Genomic DNA, 14,989 nt, shown 5'->3' on the forward strand with positions numbered 1-14,989 from the left:
GTATTAAAGATGTTATAGAGGTCTTGTATAAAAATGGATACGGTATGGTGCCATAGCTAGACTTATGAAGGATTTTGATAGGGTGTTGTTATTGATGTTGGGAGTTGTTTATTATGTGGAGGAAGTCATCGAAATAAAGGAGATGTTACCCAATTTTCATTAGCTTTAGCTTAAGCCTAAGTATATCTTCAATTATCTAATCTTAGTATGAATTCCCTTGAAGGTAGAATCGCAAGCTTGTGAGGCACGCAATTAGATGATAGAGTTAAAGAGATATAAAGGTATGTAAGGCTAGTCACTTCATTTCCAAAGGCATGATTCTCTCATATATTGTAACTTCCTTTCGGTAATTTCCATGACCTCCTTACATCCCAAAAGATGAAAGCTAAAGAGTATTAAAAGTTTCCTACGAGATATAGATGGGATGTGTTCCACAATAATGAGATGATGTTATTATGATATTAATGATCTTTACACGATTCCTTGATGCTATTCATTGTTGATGGCCTCACCTTATAGTGCTAGTTCCTTCAAGATGGGACATGATGATTATGATTACTCCATAACGGAATCGGTTGTTCTCGATGTTACGTCACCCTGATAGAGTTATAGTTGTCTTTGAGTTCTTATGTATGCTTTATGATAAGTATAAAATGATGAGATTACACCGTGCCAAGTTGGCCGGACATGACAACGTTAAGTCGGGCTGCTTATGATTACACCGTGCCTAGATGGCCAAACATGACACCGCTAAGGCAGGCTGCTTTGATTACACCGTGCCTAAAGGGCAGGACATAACACCATTAGTGGGCGGTGTGCGATACCCGAACGCGGGTTAACGTTGACGGTATATTTGATATGCATGACATGTGTTTTCTTTAAAAGTTAAGCAGGTTATATCTTCGCCTCATGCTATGTTATTTCTTTATTATGCTAGTATTATTCATGCCTTACATACTCAGTATATTTTTCGTACTGACGTCCTTTTCTTTTTGGACGCCGTGTTCATGCCCACAGGTAGACAGGGAGGTGGCCCAGATTCCTAGGAGCTATTCAGCAAAGCACTCCACTATTCCGGAGGTGCCATTTTTGAGATCTTATTTTGTGTGCACATATGGGCACGACGGGGTCCTGTCTCGTCCTTTTGTCTAGTACTCTAGTAGAGGCTCATAGATACGTACGTATGGGTAGTTGATGCCCCATGATGATTACAATGTACTCTTGTATATCATTTTTGCAGCCGTGAGGGCATATGTATATAGGCTTATGTTGTTTTGGAGATTTTATATGTTCAGGTTGAGTATGATGATTAGCTTAACGAGTGGTGCTCGACAGTTAGCTCTGGGTACCCGTCATGGCCCTAGTCAGGTAGTGACAAAAGTGGTATCAGAGCGGTTCCGTCCTAGGGAGTGTCTATGAGCTATGTCCAGTAGAGTCTTGTTTATGGGTGTGAAGCGCGCCACACTTATAAACAAGAGGCTGCAGGGCATTTAGGAAAAGATGACCATTCTTCTTCTTATTAGATTATGCCATAGAGCCATGTTATAAGATTTTTTCCTCCCTAATTGTGTGTTATGATTTCTGCGATGCCATTAAAGAGAAAAGCCGCAGCCGCCCAGAAGGGAAATGCTACGACAGAAAGGCGGATAGAGAGGGAGCTGCCAACGAATGTAGAAGAAGGTGAATCTCATAATGAGGCTCCATCCAATACCTCTCAAACTCTGCCTATTTTAGAAGAACGAAAGGGGGCTTCAGCTCCGGCTCCTACGCCTCCAGTTCCTCCACCGGGTGCTTCGAGTCAACAAATGACCGAAGCTATTCAGTTGTTGACACAGCTAGTTGCCACTCAAGCTCAACGGCAGAGTACGGCCAGGTGATAGGGCGACTAGTGCTAGAGCCCATGATTTCATGAGTTTAAATCCTCCAAAAATTTTCGGGTCAAAGCCGGATGAAGACCCACAAGGTTTTATTGATGAGATGCTGAGGACGTTGAGAATTATCCATGCCTCCGATACTGAATCTGTGGAGTTAGCATCTTATAGACTCCCGGATATGGCGGTTCTTTGGTATAACAACTGGATATCTTCAAGAAAGGAAGATGCACCTCCCCCGATTTGGCAGAAATTTGTAGATGCTTTCCTTCGTCACTATTTGCCACCCGAGGTTCGAAGGGCCCATGCTGACAGGTTTTTGAATCTAAAGCAAGGGAATATGAGTGCTCGGGAGTATATCCTTCACTTTAATTCATTGGCTAGATATGCTTTGACTATGGTGGCCAATATGGGAGATAGAGTACACATATTTGTGAGTGGCTTAGGGCCACATTTGTTCAAAAACTGCTTGACAGCTTCATTGCAAGAGAGGATGGATATTTTCGGCATTCAGGCTCACGCCTAGAACTTAGAAGAGCAGCAACATCCGCAAAGAGGTGAGCGCGATATTGATAGAGGGAAGAGTAAGAAGGCCAGATCTGTTGGCACCGGCAGCGACTATAGAGGGGGATCGAGGCAGTCACATTTTAGATATTCAGGTCAGTCGACGACTAGTGCACCTCCTCAATTTACATGCGGGAGATTTGACCGCCCCATTCATTCAGGATAGGGTCAGAGCTCGAGAGCTTCGGGTTCCCAGTTTGGAGGTGATTATAGTCAGAGGAGACCACCGGTTCCACGATGTAGTCAGTGCAGAAAGTTACATTCGGGCCCGTGTCGCCAAGGTTCAGATACTTGTTATGTTTGTGGACAGACTGGGCATTTGATACGTGATTGTCCCTCGAGGTACGGGTACGATAGAGGTGGGGTTTAGCCCACAGAATCAGCAGCTGGCTCTTCCTCGTCTGTGCGCCCGATAGGGCAGACTCCCTAGACTCCAGCAGGCCGTGGTAGGGGCAAAGGGGGAGCATCCAGTTCTGGGGGTACTCAGCCCCGTATCTACGCTTTAGCCAGACGCCCAGATCTTGAGTCATCCCCAGATGTGGTTACAGGTATGTTGACTATATTCTCTCATGATGTTTATGCGCTGATTGATCCGTGTTTCACGTTTTCTTATATCACTCTGTATACTGTTGATCGTATTAGGGTGAAACCCGAGCCAATAAAGCCTTTTGAGGTATCTACTCCGGTTGGTGATCCCGTAGTAGCTAGACGAGTGTATAAAAATTGTGTGATTGTGGTATGCGATCGTTAGACTATTGCTGATTTAATTGAGCTGGAAATTTTAGATTTTGATGCAATTATGGGCATGGATTTGTTGGCCTCTTGTTATGCTAATGTGGATTGCAGAACAAAAATGATTCGATTTCAGTTTCCAGGAGAAGCAGTACTTGAATGGAAAGGTAATATTGCGTCTCCAAAAGGTAGGTTTATTTCCTACCTTAAGGCAAGGAAGATGATAGCTAAGGGATATATTGTCACGACCAGGCTACGGGCCATGACGAGTATCCGGGGCTAACCACCGAACACCGCTCATTCTGTTACTCATCTGCTTTGAGTCAAATCTCTTGTACTCGTAATCAGAAAGACTATTAACGTTTGAAATATATTTACTTTATATACATAAGCCTTTCGGCTATCAAAATAACATAGATATACATGCATAAACATAAAGTCTGTGATACCATACTACCCATACTGCGTATCTACGAGCCTCTACTAGAGTACTAGACATATAGACGGGACAGGACCCCGTCATGCCCAAAACATGAATATATACATATGTACCAAAAGAATAATTAATGGCACCTCCGGAAAAGTGGAGTGCTCCCAAATCATCTAACAGCTCCTACGAGTCTGGATCGCTTCCCCGTCTACCCGGGCATGAACACGGTTGTCAAAGAAAACGTACGTCGATCACGAACATTGTACCGTAGTATGTAAGACATGAGTGAAATGAACATAGTAGAGAAATCATAAGTCATGAGATGAGGACATAACTCCGTGTACACTTTACGTATGGATACATTTATATATATATATATATATATATATATATATATATATATCATACATAAGCATATCATGTGTATTATCATAGCATATACCTCATCATATCACATATACTTCATCATCGTTACATATACATTGCCATCGTTAACCCGCGTCCGGGTAACCATCATATGCCGCCCATTAGTGGTGTCATGCCCGGCCTTCTAGGCTCGGTGTAAACATAGCAGCCCGCCTTAGCGGTGACATGCCTAGCCTTCTAGGCGCGGTGTAATCGTATGCAGCCCGCCTTCGCGATGGCATGCCCGGCCATTTAGGCGCGGTGGAATCATATCGTCGTATACTCATCGTAACTTAACATCATCACACATTTCATAGGCATATCATAAGTTATACATCATCATACATTTATCTTTAGAATATACATTAGAACTTGGAGGCAACTATAGCTATGTCGGGGTGACATAAGGTCGTGAACCCCCGTTTACGTAATGGAGTAATCATAATCGTTATATCTCACCTTGGAGGGACTAACGTTTTAAGGTGAGTGCACATAAGGAAAACATCAAAGAATCGTAGTCAACATCATTATCGTATTCGTAATGTATCTCTTATCTCATTTGGCTATTCATGAACATAGGCTCTTAGTTTTCCGGAATATAGGAAACTCTCGAAGGAGGAAAATCATGCATAGGATTCATGCCTTAGAAATAAAGGTTTAGCCTTACATACCTTTGTCGTTTAACTAATCTATCGCTTGCTTGTTCTCCTTTAATGCCCACGTTATACCTTCAAGAGAATTCATATCGGCATTAGCTAAACAATTACAAGAACGCGCTTACTAAAGCTAGAGAAAATTGGGCAGCATTTCCTTTGTTTATACGACTTCCTCTATGTTCCATATCAACTCCCAAACATTCATAACATCAATCACGATATCATAAACAACAATCGTCATTCGTTCACATTATCCACATTTCACAATTTCACTCTAATCCTCCAAAATCATGATCATAATTCACTATCATGTTCTTTCACATATAATACTCATTCCATGTTCTAAATGTCATTTATAACATATTCATAATCACAACATACCCATTTTCATGATTCATTCCCAACTACTACTCAACAATGACACTATTCACACATTTATGACCCATTTCCTATACTCTTCTACAATCCAAGTGTTTCAACTTATCAATACTTCAAACATCATGAAAATACCATGAAACTTACCTTAGATAGCGTAGAAACAAGCCTTGAGTGGAAATACTTTTCTAGCACCAAAACCCTATTTCACTTCTCTTGGGATTTCTTGACTTAGATGACTTTAATGTGTTTCTAACTCTTGATTCTTGTTGGTTTGATGAAGTTGATCATCAATTTCCTTTGAATTCTTGTGGATGAAGTGTGGGGAATATTCTAGAGGGTTCTTGGCTTGTGGATATGGCGAATGAAATGAAAATAAATGAAAGAGAGGTCCCTTATATTAATTCACAATCTGTCCCGACCAGAACATACGGACCAACATACGGTCCGTATATTTTTCACAGGCCGTACGTTTGGACCATATGTTTGTTCCAGTGAAGTATGCCATTCTGGGCTGAATCTACGATTGGACATACGGTCCGTGAATTTTATACGGCTAGTATGTCTGGCCGTATGTTGCCCAGCTAACCGAGACTTGTTCTCGTCGACTCGTTCGATCTCCAATCCTTATGGAACCTTCTTAACACTTGTTTAACACCTCAATACCATTCTAAGGGATGTCATAACTCTTCTCCAAAACATTATTAGAACGTCATTAACTCGATACTCGAAATTCTTATCCGACACATAACATATGACTTGCTTTCCTTAACAACTTTCTTCTCTTACCTCGAATGTCTTTGGAAATCTTAATTAGGACCATCAAATGCTATTTCTTGCTTATCGAAACATCGTATACATCATACCCTTCGTTGGCCTATTCACTGTACGCTAACGGGAATTTCCAAGGTGTAACATATATTTATAACCTAGTCCGAGTTCATGACACCGAAGCAAGGTCGCCGCCTTTTCAATCCGTCCCGGTAGTGAATGAACTTTCGAAAGTATTTTCCGATGACCTTCCAGGCCTTCCTCCGGAAAGAGAGATTGATTTTGCTATCGATGTATTGCCCGACACCAAGCGTGTATCTATTCCTCCTTACCGAATGGCTCCAGCAGAGTTGAAAGAGCTGAAGGCGCAATTGAAATATTTGCTTGAGAAAGGATTTATTAGGCCTAGTTCATCACCCTGGGGAGCACTTGTCCTATTTGTGAGAAAGAAAGATGGTTCCCTACGGATGTGCATAGACTATAGACAGTTGAACAAGGTGACAATCAAGAATAGATATTTACTTCTAAGAATCGATGATTTGTTTGATCAATTGCAGGGTGCCAAATGGTTTTCGAAAATTGATCTAAGGTCGGAGTATCACCAAGTGAGAGTTAGAGAAGAGGACATTCCCAAAACAGCTTTCAGAACGAGATATGGCTACTATGAATTTCGGGTGATGTCATTTGGGTTGACTAATGCTCCGGCGGTGTTTATGAATTTGATGAATAATGTATCCAGGCCTCTTTTAGATCTATTTGTGATTGTATTCATTGATGATATTCTAGTATACTCTCGAACAGAAGCGGAGCATGCAAACTATTTACGTATTGTCCTTGGAATTCTTCGGACTCGAGAGTTGTATGCAAAATTTTCAAAATACGAGTTCTGGCAAAATTCTGTGACTTTTCTGGGCCATATTGTCTCAGCAGACGGCATTCGAGTTGATAATTAGAAAATAGAGGCTGTGAAGACTTGGCCAAGGCCTACAGCGCCTACAGAAGTCCGTAGTTTTCTGGGATCGGCAGGTTACTATAGAAGATTTGTGAAAGGGTTTTCCTCCATTTCAGCACCATTGACAAAGCTAACTCAGAAATCAGTAAAATTTCAGTGGACGGATGCTTGTGAACGCAGTTTCTAGGAATTGAAGGATAGATTAACTTCAGCCCTAGTCCTGACACTTCCAGAAGGATCAGATGGTTATGTTGTGTATTGTGATGCCTCTGGTGTTAGGTTAGGCTACGTGTTGATGCAACATGGTAAAGTCATTGCCTATGTTTCAAGGCAGTTGTTGAAAGACGAGAAAAATTACCCAACTCATGACCTCGAATTGGCTGCAGTTATTCATGCACTACAGATGTGGAGACACTATTTGTATGGCGTTCATGTTGATATTTATACATATCACAAGAGTCTCCAATATATTTTTAAACAGAAGGAGTTGAATCTTCGGCAGAGGCGGTGGTTAGAACTACTGAAAGATTATGATGTAAGTATCTTATACCACCCCAGGAAAGCAAATGTAGTAGCTGATGCACTTAGCCGCAAATCAATGGGTAGTTTATGTGAGGTTCCTCCGGAGAAGAAAGAATTAATTCATGAGCTCCACCAGCTAGCCAGCCTTGGAGTTCGTCTAATTGATTCAGGCAATGCAGGAATTGGTATTCACAACCCAGCTATTTCATCTTTAGACATGGAAGTGAGAGGGCGCCAATATGAGGACTCCCAGTTGAGTCACTATAGAGATACATTACCTGAGAAAGAGAAGTCGCCATTTGAAATTTCTGCAGATAGAGTTCTTAGGTACTGACACAGGCTATGTGCTCCAAATGTTGCAGAACTACGTCGTCGGATTCTAGAAGAAGCTCATTTTTCTCGATATTCCATTCACCCAGGAGCGACAAAGATGTGTCACGATCTCAAGTTAATGTATTGGTGGGATAGAATGAAGAAAGACATAGAAAAATTTGTAGCTCAATCTCTAAATTGCCAACAAGTGAAAACTAAGCATCAAAAGCCAGGAGGATTATTGCAAGCAATGGAAATTCCAACTTAGAAAAAGGAAGTGATTAACATGGATTTCATTGTAGGGTTACCTCATTCTCGATGCAAGTATGACTCCATATGGGTGATCGTGGACAGACTCACGAAATCAGCTCATTTTTTTCCAGTCACAATCACATATTCGGCGGAAGATTATGTAATGTTGTATCTTAAAGAGATTGTGCGACTTCATGGTGTCCCGGCGTCCATTATTACTGACAGAGGAGCACAATTTATAGCTAAATTCTGAAAATTCTTTCAAGAAGGTGTAGGTACTCAGGTAAGGCTTAGCACAGCGTTTCATCCACAAACTGATGGGTAGGTTGAACGCACTATTCAAACCCTGGAAGATATGTTACGGGCATATGTACTAGATTTCGGTGGTAGTTGGGATGACCACTTACCTCTCATTGAGTTCGCATACAACAACATCTATCAGTCCAGTATTCAGATGGCTCCGTATGAAGCTCTATATGGAAGAAAGTGTAGATCCCCAATTGGGTGATTTGAAGTAGGAGAGATATAGCTAATAGGCCCTGAGTTAATTCAACAAGCGGTGGAAAAGGTCAAGACTATCCGAGATCGATTGCGGATGCCCCAAACTCGCCGAAATCTTATGCGGACAACCGTCGCCGAGACTTAGAATTCCAAGTTGATGATTGGGTATTCTTAAAGGTGCCGCTGGCCACCAATGAAAGGCGTGATGAGATTTGGTAAGAAGGGAAAATTAAGTCCTTGATACATTGGACCTTATAAGATTGTCCGAAAGATAGGCCAAGTAGCATATGAACTAGACTTACCTCCAGAACTTGAATCAGTCCATCCAATTTTCCATGTGTCAATACTCCGTAAGTGTGTCAGAGATCCTACTAGAATCGTGTCGGTAGTTGATGTTCAAGTGACGGAAAATTTGACTTATGAGAAGATACCTATTGCCATACTAGATAGGCAAGTACGGAGGCTTAGAAACAAAGAGGTAGCCTCAATTAAGGTCTTGTGGCGGAACAATAATCGAGAGGAAATGACTTGGGAAGTGGAGGCAATCATGAAATCCAAGTACCCGCACTTATTTCAGCCCCCGGATCCAAGATGAGACATCAATGTTATGAGGTATGTATGCTTTCTTTTCATGCTTTTGGTCGTGTGTGGCCATAATTGCTTGCTATTGTGTTGTAACCCTGTGAGGCATCGTTATTGCGGGTTGTTATGATAGGATGGTAGGGAAACTCTGGCAAAATTTCTATAGAATTCCCGAGAACTTAACATTTGAGAACGAATGTTCGTAAGGGGGGGAGAATTTTACACCTTCCGTTTTTATTGCAAGGAGATTTTGGCTTATTGGTGATGTGTACCTTCGGCTCGGTAATATGCACCGGAGTTTTGGACATGAGATATTTTACCTTGTATGTGTACAAGAGTATAAGTATACATTCTTGACATTACGAGGGAATTAGAAGTGAAACGAATCGAATCGGAGCAAGACGGAGCTGTTTAGAAAACTGCTGAAACCAGTCAGCATCGACGGCCCAAAGGACGATCGTTGACACGTCGACGAGCCGTCGTCTGACACCATCGATAGGGTTCTACAATCAGACATCTCAGGTGGTTTTTCGACGGGGCATGTCGACTGATCGTCGACACGTCGACGACCGTCGACCCGCGGATCTGGAACTTTCCAGCCCTGATTATAAATATAAGATCCCATGTTTTTATTCCATTATTCTCCCAAAAACAGATCCTACATCTCTCTAGAACTCTCCAAACCCTCCCTCTATTTCTACAACAAATCTATACCAAGAAACCAAGATCAAAAGCCAAGATTAAGAGATTCATGTATTAGGAAGCCTATTAGGGTTTGTGAAGAGTAAGAATTTCTTTGGTATACAAGTGGGGGGATTTCATTCTAATGGAGTAGATTGATTCAAGGCTTATTCCTAAGTGACTAAGGTGAGTTTTATATTTATTTCATGTTGTTAAGAGTATTGAGAGTTTAAAAGACTTAGATTATGGAAGGGAGGAGAATATGGAGTGCAAATATGAAAATAGTAATATTCTTGAATCACGACTTGACTTGAATCATAGTTCTTGATATGTAATGAGTATGATCTTGCTATGAATAGTATTAAAGATGTTGTAGAGGCCTTGTATGAGGATGGATACGGTATGGTGCCATAGCTAAAGTTATGAAGGATTTTGATTGGGAACGTTGAGGATTTAATAATGTCTAGCTTGATGAAGTTATTGATTAAGATATTGTGGGTGTTGTTATTGATGTTGGGAGTTGTTTATTATGTGGAGGAAGTCATCGAAATAAAGGAGATGTTACCCAATTTTCATTAGCTTTAGCTTAAGCCTAAGTATATCTTCAATTATCTAATCTTAGTACGAATTCCCTTGAAGGTAGAATCGCAAGCTTATGAGGCACGCATTTAGACGATATAGTTGAAGAGATACAAAGGTATGTAAGGCTAGTCCCTTCTTTTCCGAAGGCATGATTCTCTCATATATTGTAACTTCCTTTCGGTAATTTCCATGGCCTTCTTACATCCCAAAAGATGAAAGCTAAAGAGTATTAAAAGTTTCCCACGAGATATTGATGGGATATGCTCCCACAATAATGAGATGATGCTATTATGATATTAATGATATTTACACGATTCCTTGATGCTATTCATTGTTGATGCCTCACCTTATAGTGCTAGTTCCTTCAAGGTGGGACATGATGATTATGATTACTCCATAACGGAATCGGGGGTTCTCGACCTTACGTCACCCCGATAGAGTTATAGTTGTCTTTGAGTTTTATGTATGCTTTATGATAAGTATAAAATGATGAGATTACACCGTGCCTAGTTGGTCAAACATGACACCGCTAAGGCGGGCTGCTTATGATTACACCGTGCCTAGGTGGCCGGACATGACACCGCTAAGGCGGGCTGCTTTGATTACACCGTGCCTAAAAGGCTGGACATAACACCACTAGTGGGCGGCGTGCGATAGTCACCCGGACACGGGTTAACGATTACGGTATATTTGATATGCATGACGTGTGTTTTTTTTAAAAAGTTAAGCAGGTTATATCTTCGCCTCATGCTATGTTATTTCTTTATTATGCTAGTATTATTCATGCCTTCCATACTCAGTATATTTTTCGTACTGACGTCCTTTTCTTTTTGGACGCTGTATTCATGCCCACAGGTAGATAGGGAGGTGGCCCAGACTTCTAGGAGCTATTCAGCAGATTTACAGGAGCACTCCACTATTCCGGAGGTGCCATTTTTGAGATCTTTATTTTGTGTGCATATATGGGCACGACAGGGTCCTGTCCCGTCCTTATGTCTAGTACTCTAGTAGAGGCTCGTAGATACATACGTGTGGGTAGTTGATGCCCCATGATGATCACATTGTACTCTTGTATATCATTTTTTCAGCCGTGAGGGCTTATGTATATAAGCTTATGTTGTTTTGGAGATTGTATATGTTCAGGTTGAGTATGATGATTAGCTTAACAAGTGGTGCTCGGCAGTTAACTCCGGGTACCCGTCATAGCCCTAGTCGAGTCGTGACAACTCGAATCTGAAATGTGAAGCCTCACAAAACTGTTAGACAGAGTCTGAACCTCCATGGCTAAAGGATGCTCCGAAGCGATCAATTGAGCCAAACTACCCATACTCACTGACTTTCGACTCAAGGCATTCGCTACCACGTTTGCCTTTCCCGGATGATATAAGATGGTAATGTCATAATACTTAAGCAACTCCATCTATCTCCCTTTGTCTAGGTTTTAGATCCCTCTGAGTAAACACATGCTGAAGGTTGCGATGGTCAGTGAATACCTCACAATGGACACCATAGAGATAGTGTCTCCAAATCTTCAAAGCAAATACGACTGCAGCCAACTCTAAATAGTGACTAGGGTAGTTCTTCTCATGAATCTGCAGTTGTCTGGAAGCATAAGCAATAACATTCTTTTCCTGCATTAACACAGCACCAAACCCAGAACGAGAAGTATCATAATATACCACAAAATCCTTGCCCTCCATGGGCAATGCTAGAATCAGAGATGTAGTTAATAAAGTCTTGAGCTTTTAGAATCTCTTCTCACACTCGTCGATCCACTGAAAAGGTACTTCTTTCTGAGTCGAACAGGTCAAATGCGAAACAATGGAAGCAAACCCCTTCACGAATCGATGGTAGTAACTGGCCAAACCCACAAAGCTACAAATCTTTGTAACTAAAGTGGGCCTAGCCCAATTTCTCACGGCCTCAATCTTCTTAGGATCAACTATAATCCCGTCTTTTGATACCACATGACCTAAGAAGGATACAGAGTCAAGCCAAAATTCACACTTGGAGAACTTGGCATACAACTCCCTGTCTCTCAAATAACCAAGAACAATCCTCAAGTGTTTCTCGTGATCCTCCCTACTCCTCGAGTAGACCAATATATCATCAATGAACATAATCAAAGGAATCCAAGTATGGCTTAAAAATATCATTCATCAGGTCCATGAAAGCAGGTGGGGCATTGGTAAGCCCAAATGACATGACAAGAAACTCATAATGCCCAAACCGAGTCCTAAAGGTTGTCTTAGGAATATCGTCGGCTTGAATCTTCAACTGGTGATAACCTGACCTCAAATCAATTTTGAGAAACACAGAAGCCCTCTAAAGCTGATCGAATAGATCATCAATATGAGGAATGGGGTACTTATTCTAAATGGTGACTTTGTTCAACTGGCGTTAATCAATGCACATTCGCATAGTCCCATCCTTCTTCTTCGGAAAAAGCACAGGAGCGCCCCAAGGGGAGACGTTCGGTCTAATAAATCCCTTGCAAAGAAGGTCCTGAAGCTGCTCTTTTAACTCTTTCAACTTGGTTGGCGCCATCTGATACGGCACAATAGGTCTAGTCCCCAGCTTTAAGTCAATATAGAAATCAATATCACGGTTAGGTGGCATACCTGGAAAGTCAGTGGGAAACACCTCCACGAACTCACACACCACGAGGAACGACTCAAGCGATGGAACGTTAGCACTGGTATCACAAACGTAAACTCTGCCCTTTCATCCGGAGCTGCTGGAGGCGTGGGCGAAACTGATCTACCACGAGCCTGAATAGCCACAGGAGCCCCGCCCCTGGCTAGTGCTGCTCCCTGGCCTCTACCGTATCCGTGGAATCTAACCTGGCCTCTAACATGATATTTTTCCCCGGTGGCCGGCTAAGATACCTTATCAACGGTTGCCCTAGCACGAGTCCTCACCATCTGTGAGAGCATAGAATGAAAAGTCAAATACTAATTTGAATCATCCAGCTACCAATTGGAATCAAGTAGCACAAAGGAAAGAAAGAGTTTGAATTTTCCTATTGTCCCATAGCCTCTCGAAGATAAGTACAGACGTCTTCGTACCGATCCGCAAGACTCTACTAGACATTTCCTTATACAATGAGATCAACGAACCTAGGGCTTAGATACCAACTTTGTCACGACCCAACCCGTCGTGATGGCACCTACACTAACCCTCTGGTGGGCGAACCATCCCTTTAACCAATTAATCAATCTTTTAACCAATTACAACTTAAACATCATAGAACCAATAAATATAAGTCTAAGTCATGCCATAGATAATAAATAAGTACGGAATACTACTTATTACAACCCCAAAATCTGAAAGTCATCGAACAAGGACTCTAATCATAAAACTGTCTAAGAAGTACATAAATGTCTGAAAATAACATAAATGTCTAGAAATGAAATAGACATCAATAAGGAGAGATCTTCAGGCGGCATGGCATGGAAAAGAGCTCAACCTCGGATCTAGTCAAGAAATAGCCTCGGGCTAGATGTGAGGTCTAGAAGACGTCCCTGGCACACAATCTGCACTCAAAAAGGGTGCAGCAAGGTAGTATCAGTACAAACACTATGTACCGATAGATATCATAGGCCAACTAAGACCAGTATCATGCATACATTCATAAAACCAGCAAGATAAATAGATAGGCACAATTACACAACCACAACAACAGCAATATCAACAATACCAATCAACAATGAATCACAGGAATAAGATGATGTCCAATGCAATGCAATCAATGATAAGTAGCTCAACCGTACATATATGTTAAAGGCCTTGTTCGCACGATAGTCATGACCTGCGGGGGACCCATGGTGTTCATGTACCACTCGCTCCGGAACTAATCTCGGATCACGAGCCACAACTAGGTCACATCCTCACCCCTTGTCAAATTTGTCTTATACATATGTCTGTATACCACAATGAATCTCAAGATATGGTTTAAGTCTAGAACGAAATATGAAGCACCACTCCAATGTAAGCACGATTAATCGATAATACCAATGCCAAGGAAGTGCAAGTCACAATACCATAAGCCACAACAAAACTCAGATAAATCAACTGAACAATAACATGAATTATACAAGTTATCTCAATCAACACGAAGAGTACATATGTCAACCCCTTCCTTCCAATAACACAACAAGTATACCTAACGGTTCAATACATAAAGTAATGGTGACAAGTCTATATAATCAGAAGTCAAACCAACCTAGGAAATATCCAACCAGACTTTATGCTCAAAAGCCTAATCATGCTTTCTCCCGTTAATTATACTATATATGTAATCTACTAATCAAATTCTAACTCAAGTAAGTTGTAACCTACCTCGAATGTAGAATTGGAACGCGAGCTACTCCAGCTTAGCTTTCCCTTTATGTAATGCCTCTAAACGCTCAAAGTCTAACAATTATAATGCTAAGTAAGTAATAGGCCATCTAATTGGAAGAAGAATCGATTTGGGCGAAAATACCCCTAACGAATCATATGGGTAAAATAGGAAATTAAGGGTGAAATTACCCTACCCTTAGTCCCAACAATCATAATCCTCAAATTCATGGGTTTTCAATCACTTTAGGCCCTTCAATTCATAATTTAGTCTAAACCCCCAAATTTGGGTGAAACCCTAAGTCTCAAATAGATACTTGAATTTATAGAATAATTCCATCCTAAAAGGTATTAACCTACACTTCTAGATGATATAAACAGTGAATTAAACTATGATAACCAATTCAAGCTAAGGTTTCATGATTTAGAATTCTAGGTCTTCAACCCGCCATTTTTAGAA

The sequence above is a fragment of the Lycium ferocissimum genome, unplaced genomic scaffold (genome assembly GCF_029784015.1).
Source record: "Lycium ferocissimum isolate CSIRO_LF1 unplaced genomic scaffold, AGI_CSIRO_Lferr_CH_V1 ctg11250, whole genome shotgun sequence".
Classification (NCBI taxonomy): Eukaryota; Viridiplantae; Streptophyta; class Magnoliopsida; order Solanales; family Solanaceae; genus Lycium; species Lycium ferocissimum.